Below are 17,806 nucleotides of genomic sequence, written 5' to 3'. Positions count from 1 at the left end.
GAGCAGAGTTCAGAGGTCACGATCGTTCTCATCAGGAGATGTTTCCGTGCACTGACTATCAGTGAATTAATCGATGTTTCTGTCTGGAGATGATCAGGTTTCGTCAAGACAGCTTTAATTGGCCAGAGCTATGCACTGAGAGGGAGATTTTATGGGTGGTCCTGGTGGCAATGGTCAAAGGTTACATGGTTTACAGCAAGGCGGACTGTGACAACTGAGATGACGTATGCGTTGACATTCCAGGCTTCCCTAGAGCGAGCAGCTTGGAGAATCCGTAGATTGGTCCAGAGCTCCTCAAATCCCAAAGTGGGCTTGTGGTTGGATCCACATATAAGCAGAGAAGGGTCACTCATTCAAGGGTTGCCCAGGTTGCTTTACTGTCACGTCAGTCTTGAGGAAAGGGAACAGACCCTATGGGTTTTCCACTACATCCCAGGAACTTTCTACCTATAACTCAAAGGCCATTTTTGCAGACTCCTGCTCAATCACGGAATCACAAGCGAGGAAGATAAAAAGAAAAGGTTTAAATAATGATAAACTTCACTGCTATCCAGAGAGGGGAATGAAAGACTCTAACACACTTTGCTTTTCCCGGAATTTTTACTACCAAACATTATCTTATTTATTTATTTCTTATTTTTTAATTGATTATTTTAGAGAGAGGAAGAGAGGAAGGGAGAGAGAGAGAGAGAGAAACATCGATCAGTTGTTCCCCGCACGCAGGGATGATGTTCCAACCAACTTAGCCACACCAGCCAGGGTCCAAACATTATCTTAAATCACCTTTCTATGAAGAGTGGGTCAATATATTCAAAGGGTCAGCATCATATAATCTCTCACTTATAATTGCATAAATCTATATTGACTAAAACTAAATATAATTAGAAGATGATCATAAACACTTTAAAAAGCATAAATGACTTATAAGATCCAGGTGTCATATTAAGATTGATTTTCAAATCCTGACTTTGTAAACAGAAGAGAAACTGTGACCTTCCGAATGTACCCAAACTCAATAAAAGCCATATGTATGGAATTCAGCTTAAAAGCCACCAATTTGGTTTGGGTTTTAAAGTTTAAAAATTTAAATAATAAACAATAATATTGCTTATTGAGATATTGATTCCATTCATCACTAGGGTCCCAAAAAGGCTGGAAAAAAAAATCCTTGTATGAGACACTCTGCTTGGAAATGCTGGTAACAAGCACTTCCATAGTGGCTTACAGCTCATTGGACATTTTAACCCAAAAATCATGATTCTGTGTTCACATTGCTTAGTTAACAATTCAGGAAGTACATAAGGCATGGCATTTCCTTTATTTTCCATCCATCCTCCACCCCCTTCCCTTTGGCAACCATCAGCTTCTTCTCTATAACTGTGGGTCTCTTTCTCTTTCGTTGATTCATTTTTTTAGATTCCCCATAGAAATGAAATCATACAGTATTTTTTTCTCTGTATGACTTAGTTCACTTAGCACAATACCCTGTAGGTCCAACCAAGTGTGGCAAATGGTCAAATTTCACTCTTTTTATGGCTCAGTAATATTCCATTATATATATGTACACACACATATATATTTATACACATATACACATACATATGTACATATGTATATATACACAGATACACTGAGTGGCCAGATTATTATGACCACCTGACGTTTGTAGGCAAATTAGCTATAATTTCGCGTTGAAGTTGCTGGAGGGTCAGACCATTATAAATAGGGAAGCAGATTGCTTACCATAACAGAAGTGATTTTTTTCTGAAGATATGGGTAAACAGCACGATTTATCAGTCATTGAAAGTGGGATACATATATATATATATATATATATATATATATATACACATATATACATATACATACATACAGTATATACATATATATACATACATATATGTGTTCTTTAAAAATTCATCTATTGATGGATATCTAGTTTGCATTCATATCCTGACTATTACTAATAATGCTTCAATGAACATAGGGGTGAATATATATTTTCAATTTGAATTTGCTTTCATTTTCTTCAGAAATATACCCAGAAGTGGAATTGCTGGATTATATGCCCAAATTTAAAGATGAAAAAAAAAAGTTTCTTTCCAGCCATATCCCAACTCTAAGGGGTTTTAAAAGCCTCAACTCTTAGAGGAGAGAAAAGGTATGTGTTTGTTGTGAAGAAAAAGGAAAGGAGGGGTGAGGAAAATCCTGAGTAGAATAATCAACTCGATGGAAAATGAGATTGCTGCTGTAGCCACCAAGCAATGGCTTGCTTTGACTCTATACCCAGCATGAATAGGGGACAAGCTTTCTGCTCTCCCAGCTCTGGTTTCTACCAGACTTGCCTCCCACACCTGCATCAATGCTGCTACTGTCAGGGAAAGAGTGACAAGAGCTGTGGAGAGGCAACCTGGGAAAAGCATTGGGGGTTCACCTCACATTCCCGCAGTCTGAGCCCTGATCTCTCCCACAGATTGTGTTTAAATCCTGGGATGTGACAAATGCTACAATTAATTCCCAGGAGAAATCCTATTTAGCAAGCAAAATGAGTGAATGAATGAATGAATGAATGAGTGAATGAATGAGTGAAGAAATGAGTGAGTGAATGAATGAGTGAAGAAATGAGTAAGCGAATGAGTGAGTGAATGAAGGAATGAATGAGTGAGTGAATGAATGAATGAATGAATGAATGAAGGCAGGAAGCTTGAACACATGCCTGGCTGCCTCTACCAGGCATAGATTTACATGCAGAGCCCTTTCAAATGGCTAGAGTCTGTTTATCTTCAAAAAAACATCAAGACAGCGAACACAGACCCTAGGCAGTTTGGCTCAGTGGATAGAGCATCTGCCCGTGGACTGAAGGGTCTCAGGTTCTATGCTGGTCAAGGACACTTACGGGGTTGCGGGCTCGATCCCCAGTAGGGGGCGTGCAGGAGGCAGCCGATCAATGTTTCTCTCTCATCATCGATGTTTTTCTCTCTCTCTCCCTCTCCCTTCCTCTCTGAAATCAATAAAAGTATATTTTTAAAAATATGATACTGTATGTCAACTGTAATTAAAAAGTTTAAAAAGGCTTAATCCTATGCAACGTGAAACACAATACTCCATAGAGAGGCACTCTGCCCACTTCCCGCGCTGTTGCTCCGTTAGGAAGACACCAGCCCAGCTGTGCGTTGCTTCTAGGCCCCCTCAGTCCTCAGTGTGAAGGTGAGGGCTTCCTACAAGGATCTGAAAGTCACAGGGACTGTTAGCTGCCTCCACCCAGTGCAGGTCACAGTGGTCCTATTGGCAGTTCTTATGAGTAGCCAGGAGGTTTATTATATTTACTAGAGGCCTGACGCACAAAATACGCGCAAGGGGCTCGGCCCTCGCAGCCCCCGGCTTCGTCCGGAAGGTCATCTGGACGGTCGTCCGGAAGGTCGTCCGGACGGTCGGTCGTTCTGCTGTTTGCTCTAATGAGCATATTAGCTCTCTATTATACAGGCTATGGGGCAGTTGATTCCGATAAATCTCATGCCCGTGAGGACTACATGTAGGAATGGAATTTGCCCACCACCAACCAGTTGGGTAGTGTGTTTCATAATCACCACCGGCATTGCCATGGTTGCCTAGTAATTCGTGTTGCTGAAAATACATCAAACTACTATTCAAATATTTTGTGTTTGGCAAAACCCAAGACCGGTTTTGCCAAACACTAGCTTTCTTAATTCTTGAGCTCATGTGTACTTTAAGGAACATGCAATCCATATGTTTCTGATGTGCTCGCATTTAACTCAACCAACTGTTGTCTTGCAGGAATTATGTTGATGTCCAAAAGGCCTTTACACATAATTTTGCGAGTGCTTTCCCTTTTAAAATGCTATTTTCCAACAAGAGTCCATGGAACAGAAGAAAACACTGGATAGTGTAAGTGTAAGCCACACTATCATACAATGAACCTCAAACTTGGCCATGTCTCCCTCCATTATCAATCAGAGTTATTATTATGATTGAAATCAGAAATGCTGCCCTGTACTGGAATAAAGAAATGCCTTTTAAAATGGTATATTTCCCTGGCCGGTTTGGTTCAGTGGATAGAGCATCAGCCTGTGGACTGAAGGGTCCCAGGTTCAATTCTGGTCAAGGGCATGTACCTTGGTTGCGGGCACATCCCCAGCCCAGTCCCTGGTCCCAGCGGGTGCAGGACGCAACCAATTGATGTGTTTCTCTCACATCGATGTTTCTCTATGTCTTTCCCTCTCTCTTCTACTCTCTCTAAAAATCAATGGAAAATACACTGAGTGGCCAGATTATTATGACCACCCCATCAGTACTTCGTTGGGCCACCTTTTGCCTTCGGTACTGTGGCGATTCTTCTTGGCATTGACTCCAGGAGATGTTGAAAGGTGATGGAGGAATCTGACACCATGCCCGATGAATGGCACTGTCCAGGTCTGTGAGATTTGATGGTTGTGGAACCAGCTGCCTGATGACTCTTTTAACTTCGTCCCACAAATGCTCCATTGGATTGAGATCTGGTGAGTGTGGGGGCCACCTAAGCAAGGTAAAGTCTCCCTCATGTTTTGAAACCACTCCTGCACAATACGAGCACCGTGGCTTGGCACATTGTCTTGTTGGAAGAAGCCATCTCCATTGGGATACGCCATCAACATGATAGGATGAACTTGATCAGCAACGATACTTAGGTATGTTGTGCTATTCAGACGTTGTTCTACATGAATTAAAGGGCCCAAATCATGCCAGGAAAACATGCCCCAAACCATAACACTGCCCCCACCAGCTTGAGGGGTTGTACTCATGCATGTGGGGTGCATGCTTTCATGCTGTTTCCGCCAAATTCTCACTCTGCCATCTGCATGATGCAACTGGAAATGTGATTCATTGGACCCCAGGACTTTTTTCCAATACTCGACTGTCCAATCCTTGTGTTCCTGTGCGAATTGGAGACGTTTTATCTTGGTAACTGCAGACAGCAAAGGTGTTCAAACAGGCCTTCGGCTTCCGTATCCCATATGATGCAGTGTACGGCTAATTTGCCTACAAACGGCAGTTGGTCATAATAATCTGGCCACTCAGTGCATATCCTCAGGTGAGGATTAACAAAATTAATAAACATATCAATAAGCAAACACGCATATAAATAAAATGGCATATTCACAATTCCGGCATATTATTCTTTAAACATAACGCTGGTAGCAGAAGAGAAAAACATAGTGTACCTTTATGAAATCAACAAAGCTACAGTCCTTCCAATTTGCTCTCAGCAAAACTAGATCTAAGCAAAAAAAAAAAAGAGAGAGAGGAAAATGTATGCACGCCCAATTCAGTACAATGTCTTACTCCCGTGACGCGCCCAGATCTGTGCTTGCCTTTCATCGGCCTCAACGTCAGTCTTATTCATACACGGGGCAGAGAGTTGAATTATTTGGTTTTTCAGGAAAATGCCTTTACCCTGGTACAAGTTTTTTTTTAAAGTGAACATGTTAAAGCAGCCACAGCACTTTCAACCTGCAGGAAAGCGATTCATTTACGGCCTCGTGGGCTGGAGCACAGCCCTTAGGAGGGGAGGGGGATCTTCGCGAATACATGATATATTAGAGAGGGAATGAGTATTCACAGCCAGGAAGCCAGCCCATGTTTCAATAAGACAAATGGCCCTGGAGAGTTCTGGTGGCAACCCATGATAGTCCGTGATCCCCAGACAGAGTGGGGGAAATTACAGAGAATTGATGAAAATCAGGGGCGGGAGGACAAATGGTTGTAAAGAGGAGAATCTGTGATGATTATTTCCGAAGGCTTCGGTCTGATGGAGCTTGAATCTATTGCCTTTGAAGAATCCATGGAGCCGCAGACACACTATGTCAGCGTGGAAAAGGCTGTATTTGCTTCTTGCTGATGGGGTGTGATGAACTCCTCAGTGTGGGCGTAGCGATCAGCCCCCCGAGACGCATTCCTGAGGAGATGGCTGCTGTGGCTTACAGTCTCCGCGTTGGTCAAGTTCACACTCAGGTACCAGAGGGCTCTGTTCCCTTCAGTCCTTCCTACACTATTGTCGACATAGCGATTGGGTTCCGTATGGTTTAAAGAAACACTTTTGTTTCAGAGCCAGGGATGATGTATTCAATCTATATTAATAAAAGGGTAATATGCTAATTAGACCGGGAGACCTTATGGGAGACCTTCTGGACGTCCTTCCGGACAAAGCCATGGTGGCGGGGCCAAGGCAGAAGTGGTTAGGGGCGATCAGGACAGGAGGGGAGGGCAGTTGGGGGTGATCAGGCTGGCAGGGAGCAGCAGTTGGGAGCGAGCAGGCTGGCTGGGGTGGCAGTTGGGGGCGATCAGGCTGGCAGGGGGAGGGGGGCAGCTGGGGGCGAGAAGGCCAGCGGGGGAGGGGAAGTTGGGGGCAAGCAGGCTGGCAGGCAGAGTGGTTAGGGGTGATCAGGCAGGCAGGCAGGTGAGCGGTTAGGAGCCAGTGGTCCCTGATTGCAAGAGGGATGTCTGACTGCCAATTTAAACCGGCAGTCGGACATCTCCCGAGGGGTCCCAGATTGGAGAGGGTGCAGGCCGGGCTGAGGGACAATCCCCCCGCGCACAAATTTTGTGCACTGGGCCACTAGTAATAGCATAATTGTTATTTTATTTATTGTTTCCTTTTGTTATTATTGTTAATTCTCACCCGAGAATATTTTTCCATCGATTTTTAGAGAGAGTGGAAGAGAGAGGGAAAGACAGAGAGAAATACTGACCTGAGAGAAACATATCGATTGGTTGTCTCCTGCACGTGCCCTGACCAGGGCCCGGGCTGGGGAGGAGCCTGAAACTGGAATCGAACCCGGGACCCTTCTGTCTGCAGGCCAACCCTCTATCCACTGAGCCAAACTGGCCAGGGTATAAATGCTATTTAGAATCACTTTGTATTTGACATTGCCATGAATGGATAAAGGACACTGAGAACTCAGGTAGGATTCATGGTCCCCTGGTGTGCACGCTGCATATGTATATGAGGAGTCTTTAAAATCCACTGCAAATAGTGTGGAAGGCTTGGGATCACGGGTAGCTTACAGGGGTCTCTTGTGTGTAATACAGGCATGTTCCCTGGAACAGTGATCCGCAAACTGAGGCTCGCGAGCCACATGCGGCTCTTTGGCCCCTTCTGTGTGGCTCTTCCACAAAATACCGACTTCTGCGCACGGGCCACGAAGTTTCAATCGCACTGTACGTGCGTGCCCGCACGTGGTATTTTGTGGAAGAGCCACACTGAAGGGGCCAAAGAGCCGCATGTGGCTCGTGAGCCGCAGTGTGCCAACCACTGCTCTGGAATTGCCTAAAAACTGTATTAGGTAGCAAGGTGCTTCCTGCAATAGGTTACGGGGTCGCCTCCTTCTGTCTCAACATTAATCCTCAGTGTCACTGTCGCCTTAGGCACGTTTCTATGCCTTCATTATTCTTCCTTAAGCACAGGAATGCCAAACACCACGGCCCCTCTTAATGTTTTTAAAATATAATTTTAGTGCTTTCAGAGAGGAAGGGAGAGTGAGAGAGAGGTAGAAACATCAATGATGAGAGACATTGATCTGCTGCCTCCTGCACGCCCCCTGCTGAGGATGGAGCCCACAACCCGGGCATGTGCCCTTGACCGGAATCAAACCCGGGACCCTTCAGTCCACAGGGCGACGCTCTATCCACTGAGCCAAAGCGGCTAGGGCACCTCCCTAAGATTTGAAGGATTGAAGGAAGTACTTCATTTAGCTCTAATTACATTAGAATCTGAAAAAAAAAAAAAACCCACCATATTTCATCTGGTGGTATGTGATAGCCACACACTGTCATTCTGGAATTTATCTGTACTCACAGTACTTTAAAAAACATGGGAAAACAAATTTATGTTTCCTTTCCAAATGGACTCACAGTTTAAAGCTACATCATCCATGATCGGCATCCCTAACTCAGTCCCTCAGCCAGGGGGTGTAAATGATCTTAGATAATCCATCGGAGAAGTTGGCTTTAATGTAAGAACATGCGCGCTCCATTTGAAAACATTAGCACTTCTTCAATATCATTTACGTTCGCCTTTTGGAAAAGTAACTAGTAAGCCACCCTGGGAATTATTCGAGGAAAAGCTAAAACTTTTTCAAAGCAGTGTCGACTGCCCTTGTCTCTATATGACAGAACCCGTGTCCACTGTTTTGCAAATATTTCTTCAAGCCTTTACCACTAATGCCTCTTTTGATTTTTTTTTTAAACTGGTGAAATCTAACTTGGGATTGTTTTCTTTCACATCTATTGCTTTCAGGGTCCTCTTTAAGAAAATTCTGCCTGCCCTCAAGTCACAGGTAAAGATGTAAAAGTGCTATCCACCAGAAAGGTATCCTATCTAATAAAAGAGAAAAATGGTAATTGGCGTACGACGATACCCTTTTCATTGGCTAATCAGGGCTATATGCAAATTAACTGCCAACTATGATTGGCAGTTAACTGCCAACTAAGATTGGCAGTTAACTGCCAACAAGATGGCGGTTAATTTGCATATGTAGGCACAATGCAGGGAGGCGAAAGGGAAAGCAGGAAGAAGCCCCCTGCCACTGACAGTGATCGGAAACCCAGGGGGGAGCTAAGAGCTGGGGGGCAGGGCAAAGGCGGCCCTGGGGCCGCCTTTGCCCTGCCCCCCAGCCATGGTCGGAGAATCAGGCGCCTTTGCCGCCCTGGCCAGTGACAGCAGGAAGTAGGGGTGGAGCCAGTGATGGGAGCTGGACACGGTCGAAGCTGGCAGTCCCGGGAGCTAGGGGTGCCTTGCCTGGGCCTAAAGCGGAGCCCACGATCGCGGGGCCGCTGCAGCTGCGGGTCCCCGCTGCCCGGGCCGGACACCTAGGCCAGAGGCCTCAGGACTGGTCAAGGGGCCGATCCGGTGATTGGTGATCGGAGGGTGATGAGGGTCAACTCCTCTGGCCGAGGCATCAGGCCTGGGTGGGGGCCGAGCCGGGGGTTAGGGGGATATGATGGTCCCCTTGCCCAGGCCTGAAGCCTGGGTCAGAGGCGTCAGGCTTGGGCAGGGGGTGGAGCAAGTGATCAGAGGGAGATGGGGGTCCCCTGCCCAGGCATGATTCCTGGGCCAGAGGGCTCAGGCCTGGGCGGGGGCCAGAGCCAGTGATCGGGAGGAGATGGGAGTCCCCTGTCCAAGCCTGACACCTCTGTCAGAGGCGTCAGGCCTGGGCAAGGGGCCGATCAGGCGATCGGAGGGTGATGGGGGTCAACGCCTGAGGGCTCCCAGTATGTGAGAGGGGGCAGGCTGGACTGAGGGACACTCCCCCCCACACACACCCAGTGCACGAATTTCGTGCACCGGGCCCCTAGTCCTATATAATAAAAGGCTAATATGCAAATTGTCGCCTCGACTGGGAGTTCCACCTGGGAGTTGGACCAGGGGGTGGGGCCGGCCAGCCAACCACCCACGGCCCCTCCCCCTGGCCAGCCCCATCCCCGACCGCTCCCCCCCGCCACCAATCTGGTGCGGGACCAGCCGGACCCCACTCGTGCATGAATTCGTGCACCGGGCCTCTAGTAACAATCATAAACATATATGGACCTAACAAGAGAGACCCCAAACGCAGGGAGCAAAACTGACCAGATTGAAGGGCGAGATTGACAACTGAACATTCATTAGTTGGAAACTAAAACACCCCACTTCTAATAACGGATGGAACAATTTGTAGCAAGATAAACAGAAATGAAAACTTGAGAGACTATAAGTCAAGCAGATCCAGCAGACATCTACAGCATAAAACGAAATGCTCACCCAAGCAATGGGCCCTGAAACTTACGTTTCTTTAGCTTCATGGCAAATCCATCCCCCTCATTTTACCTTTTGTTGCCCAATATGTTTTCAATCTGATTAGGAAAACCAAGACAACATTCGTTAATATGCTCATTAAAGCCTGCTTGATATACAAGGGAATTAATTAATAAGTGAATAAAGTTTAGGTATGTCTTATAGTTTTCATACAATCAAATTCTACTTATTGAGACTTTTACCTTCAGTAAATTTTTTTGAAAATATATCTTTATTGATTTCAGAGAGGTAGGGAGAAGGAGAGAGAGACAGAAACATCAATGAGAAGAGAGAGTCATGGATCGGCTGCCTCCTGCACGCCCCCTACTGGGGATCGAGCCCGCAACCTGGGCATGTGCCCTTGACCGGTATCGAACCTGGGACCCTTCAGTCTGCAGGCTGATGCTCTATCCACTGAGCCACACTGGCTAGGGCACCTTCAGTAAATTTTACAGTTTTCCTTTCTGGCTAAGAACAATGAGAAAGCAGCAAGGGAGCGGGCCCCGTTTCATCTTCTGCGTCTCTGTGCATCACTCCTCTCACTCACCGCTCTGTTTAAAAGTTCTCGCCCAGCCAGGGGGACCGCGAAGAACAAAGTGATTTCATCTAAACTCTCCCCGCGGCTCCGCCTCGCATGTGTGCCCACATCCCATCTTGTGCGGAGCGGTGCCTGTTGGGCTGGAATAAGATCTGTGTGTTTTACCCACTTTTCCAACTTAACTCCATGGTGAGCACAGAAGCCTCCCTACCTGGCATGTCTGATCAAAGCGCTCGCTTACGAGGGGAGGGAGTGACTCCCACTGGGGCAGAGTAGCCACAGAGATTGCTGCTAAATTACCAGCATTTTCACCAAATCACCTTCCAGATACCTGCTCGCCAGCATGCCACCCGGAGAAGATAATAAGTGAGGAAGCGGAATGAGCCCCTGCATCGCCTTGGCAGCCGGGGGCCAGGCCTGACGCAGGGAACTGAGGGTATCATTCGCCTGATGCCTTTCTGGACGGCGGTGCTTTGAACGGAGCTAATATCTCAAATCCAGGCTCAAGGAGTGTACGCCATGCACTTCCCGGTGGGGGATGTGAATGAGTCACTTCAATGAGATGACTCGCATCGTGCTCATCATATTTGGCGCTTTCAAAGTAGAAGGAATACACATGACAAGTTTTTCAAGGACACGCTAGTGTGGGGGGAACGCTTATGTTGTGGGCTTACCTAGAACCAACCAGCGTGACCTCGAGGCCAATTCGTAAATGTGAAAGCTTAAGAAAACCGTTCATCCCATCCGGATGTTATGCGCCCATATTACAAAGCATCGGATAGCTAATGAAAGAGTAGGGCCTCACCGGTTGGGGCACGTGCCCGGGTTGTGGGCTCATCCCCAGTGTGGGGCGTGCAGGAGGCAGCCGATCCGTGATTCTCTCTCATCACTGATGTTTCTATCTCTCTCTCCCTCTCCCTTCCTTCTCTGAAATCAATCTATACTAATAAAAGGGTAATATGCTAATTAGACTGGGTCAACCAGCCATCTTCCAGACATCCAACTTCCTTCCAGACAAAGCCATGGTGGTGGGGGCCAAGGCAGAGGCAGTTAGGGGTGATCAGGCAGGCAGGGGAGGGCAGTTGGGGGCGAGAACAGGCCAACAGGGGGTTAGGGGCAATTAGGCCAGCAGGGGAGGGCAGTTGGGGGCAAGATCAGGCTGGCAGGGGAGGGCATTTGGGAGCAACCAGGCCAACAGGGGTGGGCAGTTGGGGGCGAGATCAGGCTGGCAGGGGAGGGCAGTTAGGAGCAATCAGGCAGGCAGGCAGGCAATAAGGTTAGGGGCAGTCCCAGATTGAGAGAGGGATGTCTGACTGCCGGTTTAGGCCCAATCCATGTGGGTTGGACATCCCCCAAGGGGTCTCCGATTGGAGAGGGTACAGGCTGGGCTGAAGGAACCCCCCTCCCATGCATGAATTTCATGCACCAGGACACTAGTATATATATAAATAAATTAGGGCCTCATTGCAAAAATTATTCAAAATGAGACCAGTTTAGGGGACCAACATTGTAGGTCACACATGAAAGTCTAGTTTTAGTACTCAGCAGTGTTCAAATACAAGGAGGTCACATGTCTTATTCCACATTAGCTAATTAATAACTATTCTTTTTTTAAAATAAAATGTTTGGGGATTTTTCTTAGAAAGAGAGGAAGAGAGAGGGAGAGAGAGAGAGAAACATTGATGAGAGAGGAATGTCAATCGGCTGCCTCCTGCATGCACCCCACGTGTGGGGAATTGAGCCAGCAACCCAGGCATCTACCTGCCTTGACTGGGAATCAAACCGGCAACCTTTTGGTTCATGGGGTGATGCTCAACTAACTGAGCCACACTGACCACGGCAGTAACCATTCTTTCTGAGTGAACAGATGCTATATTCTAAATGTGTACTCTCTTGGATGTGGTATTAAGTATATAAATATGTACTATTTAGCACAAGGGCAATCAAACACAGAAATGTGACCCTCTGTGAACATTCTAATATTCAAATTACTTTGAAGCAGTAAGAATCTTAAAAGCAAAAGTGGCAAAAGGCAGACTTTGGCTTTAGATAAAAGCTGGTTTCTAATAAAGCCATGTTCCCTTCTTAGTATTTTATCAGAACCTCTCTGCTTCTCAGATCTCTCATCTTTAAAATGGGGTAATAAGCCCTAGCCAGCTTGGCACAGTGGATAGATGTCGGCCTGCGGCCTGAAAGGTCCCGGGTTCGATTCCGGTCAAGGGCACATGCCTGGGTTGTGGGCTTGATCCCCAGTGTGGGGCGTGCAGGAGGCAGCCCATCCACGATTCTCTCTCATCATTGATGTTTCCATCTCTCTTTCCCTCTCCCTTCCTTTCTGAAGTCAGTAAAAATATATATCTTTTTAAAAAGTGTGTAAGCTCTGTTTCTCCCACTTACTACCTGTTTGACCTTGAGCAAGTTTAATTAACTTTTCCATGGCTGAATTTTCTCTTCCCTTACAGAGAATAATAATAGTACCTACCCTTCAGGGTTGTTTGAAGATTAAATGAGATGGTGATGTAAAGAGCTTAGGATAGAACCCTGGCTAAATTTGTTAGTTGTTCTTCAAGTTATTTCTATACCACTTCCTGTAAAAAACTACGAATATTTCCTCTTAGACACCTCAGTACCCCCGAACTAACCAACAAAAAGAATGGCGTCAATAATTTGAAAGGTAAAATTTGGTCCTCCAAGATTCTGTTTTGTTAGAATAAATCCTTCTACTCTACATTCAAGATGATGGCAGAACGGAGAACAAGAACTTAAAACTCTTTAAAAAATTGTAATGTGAGTAAATGCAACTCAAACTTACTGACAGATATTATAGGGCACGCTAACTTAGATGATTAAATAAGCATTTAACTATGATTTAGGTTTAATCAAACAATTATGTATATTAACTTATAATTGATGATTATTCAATGTATAATTAGTGAGCTTGAATAACCCAGGAAAAGATAAAAATCTATCATTAATCTATTGTTCACTCTCCATATGTAAAATCCTAATAATCATTGTCATATAATATAATTATGATGTTATAAATATAAATCAGATTACTGGAAAGATGGATTTTAAATCCTTATTCACTTTATCTAATTACTATAAATTTGATTATAGATATATAGCTAAACTATAATATTGTATTTGAGAGTAAAGCTTTTCTGACTCATTCCTTGAGCACTGATCTCAGACTGTTTAATTTTATAATGCCTGGGCAGTTGATGGCAAAAAAAATAGAGAATAAGACAAAACTGTAATTAATAGATTATAGCAAAGTTTGAATTTACCTGCACAAAGGTAAGAACTTGGGGTAGATCAGATTTGCTGTCATATTAAAATAGTCTTATAAAGTTAAAGTATCTTTTATTTTTATTATTTTTTAATCCTCACCCAAGGATATTTTTCCATTGATTTTTAAAGAGAGTGGAAGAGAGAGGGAAAGATAGAGAGAAATACATTGATTGGTTGCCTCCTGCAGGAACCCCAACCAGGGCCCGGGCCGGGGAGGAGCCAAAGTACGTGCCCTTGACCGGAATCGAACCCTGGACACTTTGGTCCACAGGCCGACACTGTATCCACTGAACCAAACTGGCTAGGGCTGAAGTTAAAGTATCCTTTATTTTTATGAGCGCTCCTGATAGATTATTTCTTTGGATCTGAGCAAGCTCCTTCTTATAATTAAACTGATGATATTCCCGGTCACAAATAAGGCAGCGCGACCCAGAATGCAACCCACACCATAGCAAGTACAGAAGCAATTTTCCCAGCTCCTCCTTGTCGAAGGGCTCCCAAAATAAAGGTACTTTCCCCTTGTGTACTGAAACCCTCATTTCTCTTAGTGCCCAAGGAGAACTTTTAAGAAACTGTAATTAAAGAGAAAAACTTCGTATTCATTTATTTTATTTCAAATATTGCTTTTCATTTCCTGCAGAGGGAGAAATGAAAAATGTGTGATGGGTGAGTAATCTAAGTCATAGTGGAGACCTAGATCGGAAGAGGAATATTTCAGCAGGAAAGTTCCCACGCTCCACCTCATCAATCTACCAACTACTCAAAGGGAAGTGGTTCAATCTGAGGAGGGGCCCTGACTCGCTTGCTACACGGATCAACCCACTAGGCCAGTGGTCGGCCAACTCATTAGTCAACAGAGCCAAATATCAACAGTACAACGATTGAAATTTCTTTTGAGAGCCTAATTTTTTAAATTTAAACTATATAGGTAGGCACATTGTTATTAACTTAATTAGGGTCCTCCTAAGGCTTAGGAAGAGCCACGCTCAAGGGGCCAAAGAGCCGCATGTGGCTCGCGAGCCACAGTTTGCCGACCATTGCACGAGGAGAACCGGGAGAAAGTGCTATATCCCCAGTCCCTGTCATGGCCCCTCCACTGGGCCTATAATCGTTTGTTATCTGATCACAATGGAGTTCAACTAGAAATAAGACATCGGAAAGAAATCTGTAGCATCTGCAAACATTTGGAAATTAAACAATGGGCATCTCAGTAACCTATGGGTCCAAGAAGAAAACAGAAGGAAGAGTAGAAAACATTCTGAGGTGGATAAAATTGGAAATACAACATATGAAAAATTATGGGATGCCGCTGAGGCAGCCCTTAGACATTTTTAGTTTGAAACGTCTATTTTAGAAGAAAAGTCTCCAGTGAATGCTTTAAGCCCCCACCTTAAGTAATCAGAAAAATAAGAGCAAACTCAACCCAAGGTAAGCCAAGTAAAAAGAATGGTAATGATTAGAAGTCAGTGAAATAGAAAAGAAAAATTAAAAAAGAAAAAGAAAATCAATGAACTCAGCCGTTGGTTTATTAAAAAGGTCAACAAATGTAGTAATTCTTTTTTTTTTTTAATATATTTTATTGATTTTTTACAGAGAGGAAGGGAGAGAGACAGAGAGCTAGAAACATCGATGAGAGAGAAACATCGATCAGCTGCCTCCTGCACATCTCCTACTGGGGATATGCCCGCAACCCAGGTACATGCCCTTGACCGGAATCGAACCTGGGACCTTTCAGTCCACAGGCCGACGCTCTATCCACTGAGCCAAACCGGTTTCGGCAAATGTAGTAATTCTTTAGCCAAGTCGACCGAGAAAAGAGACAGATGAGATGTATATTATCAAAACCAGAATAAAATAGACATTACTATTAAGTCTACAAAACTAACGTGATTATAAGAAATATGATGAACAACTCTATATGTCAAAAAATTAGACAATTTTGATGAAATAGATATATTCCTAAAAAGAAAAAAAAATCACCAAAATTGAATCATGAAGAGAACATTTGAATAAATTGGTAACTAATAGAGAAATCGACCACATAATTTTAAAATTTTTCAAAAAGAAACTTCCAAGTGCAAAGTATTTCTTTGGTGAATATTATAAAATACTTAAGGAAAGCCAATATTTCAAAAGCTCTTTCAGAAACAGAGGAAGAAAAAAACGTGTCCCAGATCATCCTATGAGGTCATGATTACTCTGAAACCGGCCATTTAAAAGACACCACAAGAAAAGAAAGCTGCAGACCAGCATCCTTCACGAACAGTGACATGGGTCCCTTTAACAAAATGTTATTAGTGAAATGACTCCGGCAACATATAAAAAGCATCAGATATCATGACAAGTGGGGTTTAACCCAGGAATGCAAGCTTAGATTAACATCAAAAACCAATAAATGCAATATACCATATTTTTAGAGTCAAGAAAAAAAAATACCCCATACTATCACTCCAATAGATGCAGAAAAGGCACTTTATAAAACTCAACATACATTTGTGATTAAATCTCTCAGAAAAGTGACAATAAAATGGAAGTTCTAATTTCAGGAAACATACCTACTTATGAAGAAGAAGAAGAAGAAGAAGGAGAAGGAGAAGGAGAAGGAGAAGGAGAAGGAGAAGGAGAAGGAGAAGGAGAAGGAGAAGGAGAAGGAGAAGGAGAAGGAGAAGGAGAAGGAGAAGGAGAAGGAGAAGGAGAAGGAGAAGGAGAAGGAGAAGGAGAAGGAGAAGGAGAAGGAGAAGGAGAAGGAGAAGGAGAAGGAGAAGGAGAAGGAGAAGGAGAAGGAGAAGGAGAAGGAGAAGGAGAAGGAGAAGGAGAAGGAGAAGGAGAAGGAGAAGGAGAAGGAGAAGGAGAAGGAGAAGAAGAAGAAGAAGAAGAAGAAGAAGAAGAAGAAGAAGAAGAACAAGAAGAAGAACAAGAACAAGAAGAACAAGAAGAACAAGAACAAGAAGAACAAGAACAAGAAGGAGGAGGGAAGGAGGAGAAGGAGGGGAAGAGGAGGGGGAGGGGAGGGGGAGGAGGAGGAGGAGCTTACATCAAGTTTAATAGTTAAAGACTAATTTCTTTACCCCTAAGACTAAAGACATTACTAGAACGTCAACTCTCATCACTTCTATTTAACATTTTCCTGGAAATTCAAGCAGGTACAGTAAGGAAAAGGGGGGAGGGGAAAGGGAAGGCATTGGGTTTGGGAAGGAGAAGTAAAACTAATTTGATGTAAACTTGCCTCTGTAGAGTTTGACAATCAATCCGAAAATTTATATGGAAATGAAAAGTATTCTTAAAACACTCTTGTGATGAGGTTGGGTCCAGCCCCTTTGATTACTTCAAAGTCAACTGATTAGTGACTTTAATCACATATGCAACATGGCCTTGGCCATATGATATAATATAATCAAGGTATGATGTTTTCTCACAGTCCCAGGGACAATGATAGGGTAATGCTATAGCTTACAGTCCCAGGGACTAAGGAAGGATCTCATGGAGCAAGATATTTAGATAAAGGTTGTAACTGTCAAATGAATTCTTTAAAGCCAATACATTTTTATAGCTTGTCAACAATATCCCTGAAATGCCTCAATCATTCAAATATATGAACATCTCCCTTTTCATGATCAAAGAAGGGATAATAAAGTGTGTCCCAAAATTCACGCAAAAAGTAATTTTGATAGAAAACACAGGTTTATAATTAAAAATTGTAAATTTTTTTGATTCATAAAGTATAGAGTATAGGGTTACATATGGAATAGCACATCAGGTAAATGGCCTCCATGGCTTTGCTGGCACATATGCACTCTTTTGTTGAAATTTTCCATGACCGTTTTTGCATAAATGTGGCTGAATTTCAATGAGGCTCATTTTCATCTTGATGGCTTGGTTAATCGACAAAATTGTTGCATTTGGGGTTCAGAAAAATCCACTAGTGATTTTTGAGAAACAAATGCATCCACAACGTGTCACTGTTTGGTGCAGATTTTGGGCTGGAGACATCATCAGACCATTCTGCAAAAATGCGGCTGCTTGGGCAATAACAAAAGAGTGCGTATGTGCCAGCAAAGCCGTGGAGGCCATTTACCCGATATGCTATTTCATACATAACCCTATACTGTATCCTTTATGAATCAATAAAACATTTACAATTCTTAGTT

Source organism: Myotis daubentonii, chromosome 21 (assembly GCF_963259705.1).
Source record: "Myotis daubentonii chromosome 21, mMyoDau2.1, whole genome shotgun sequence".
NCBI classification, from domain to species: domain Eukaryota; kingdom Metazoa; phylum Chordata; class Mammalia; order Chiroptera; family Vespertilionidae; genus Myotis; species Myotis daubentonii.
Note: the sequence above shows the minus strand (reverse complement) of the source record.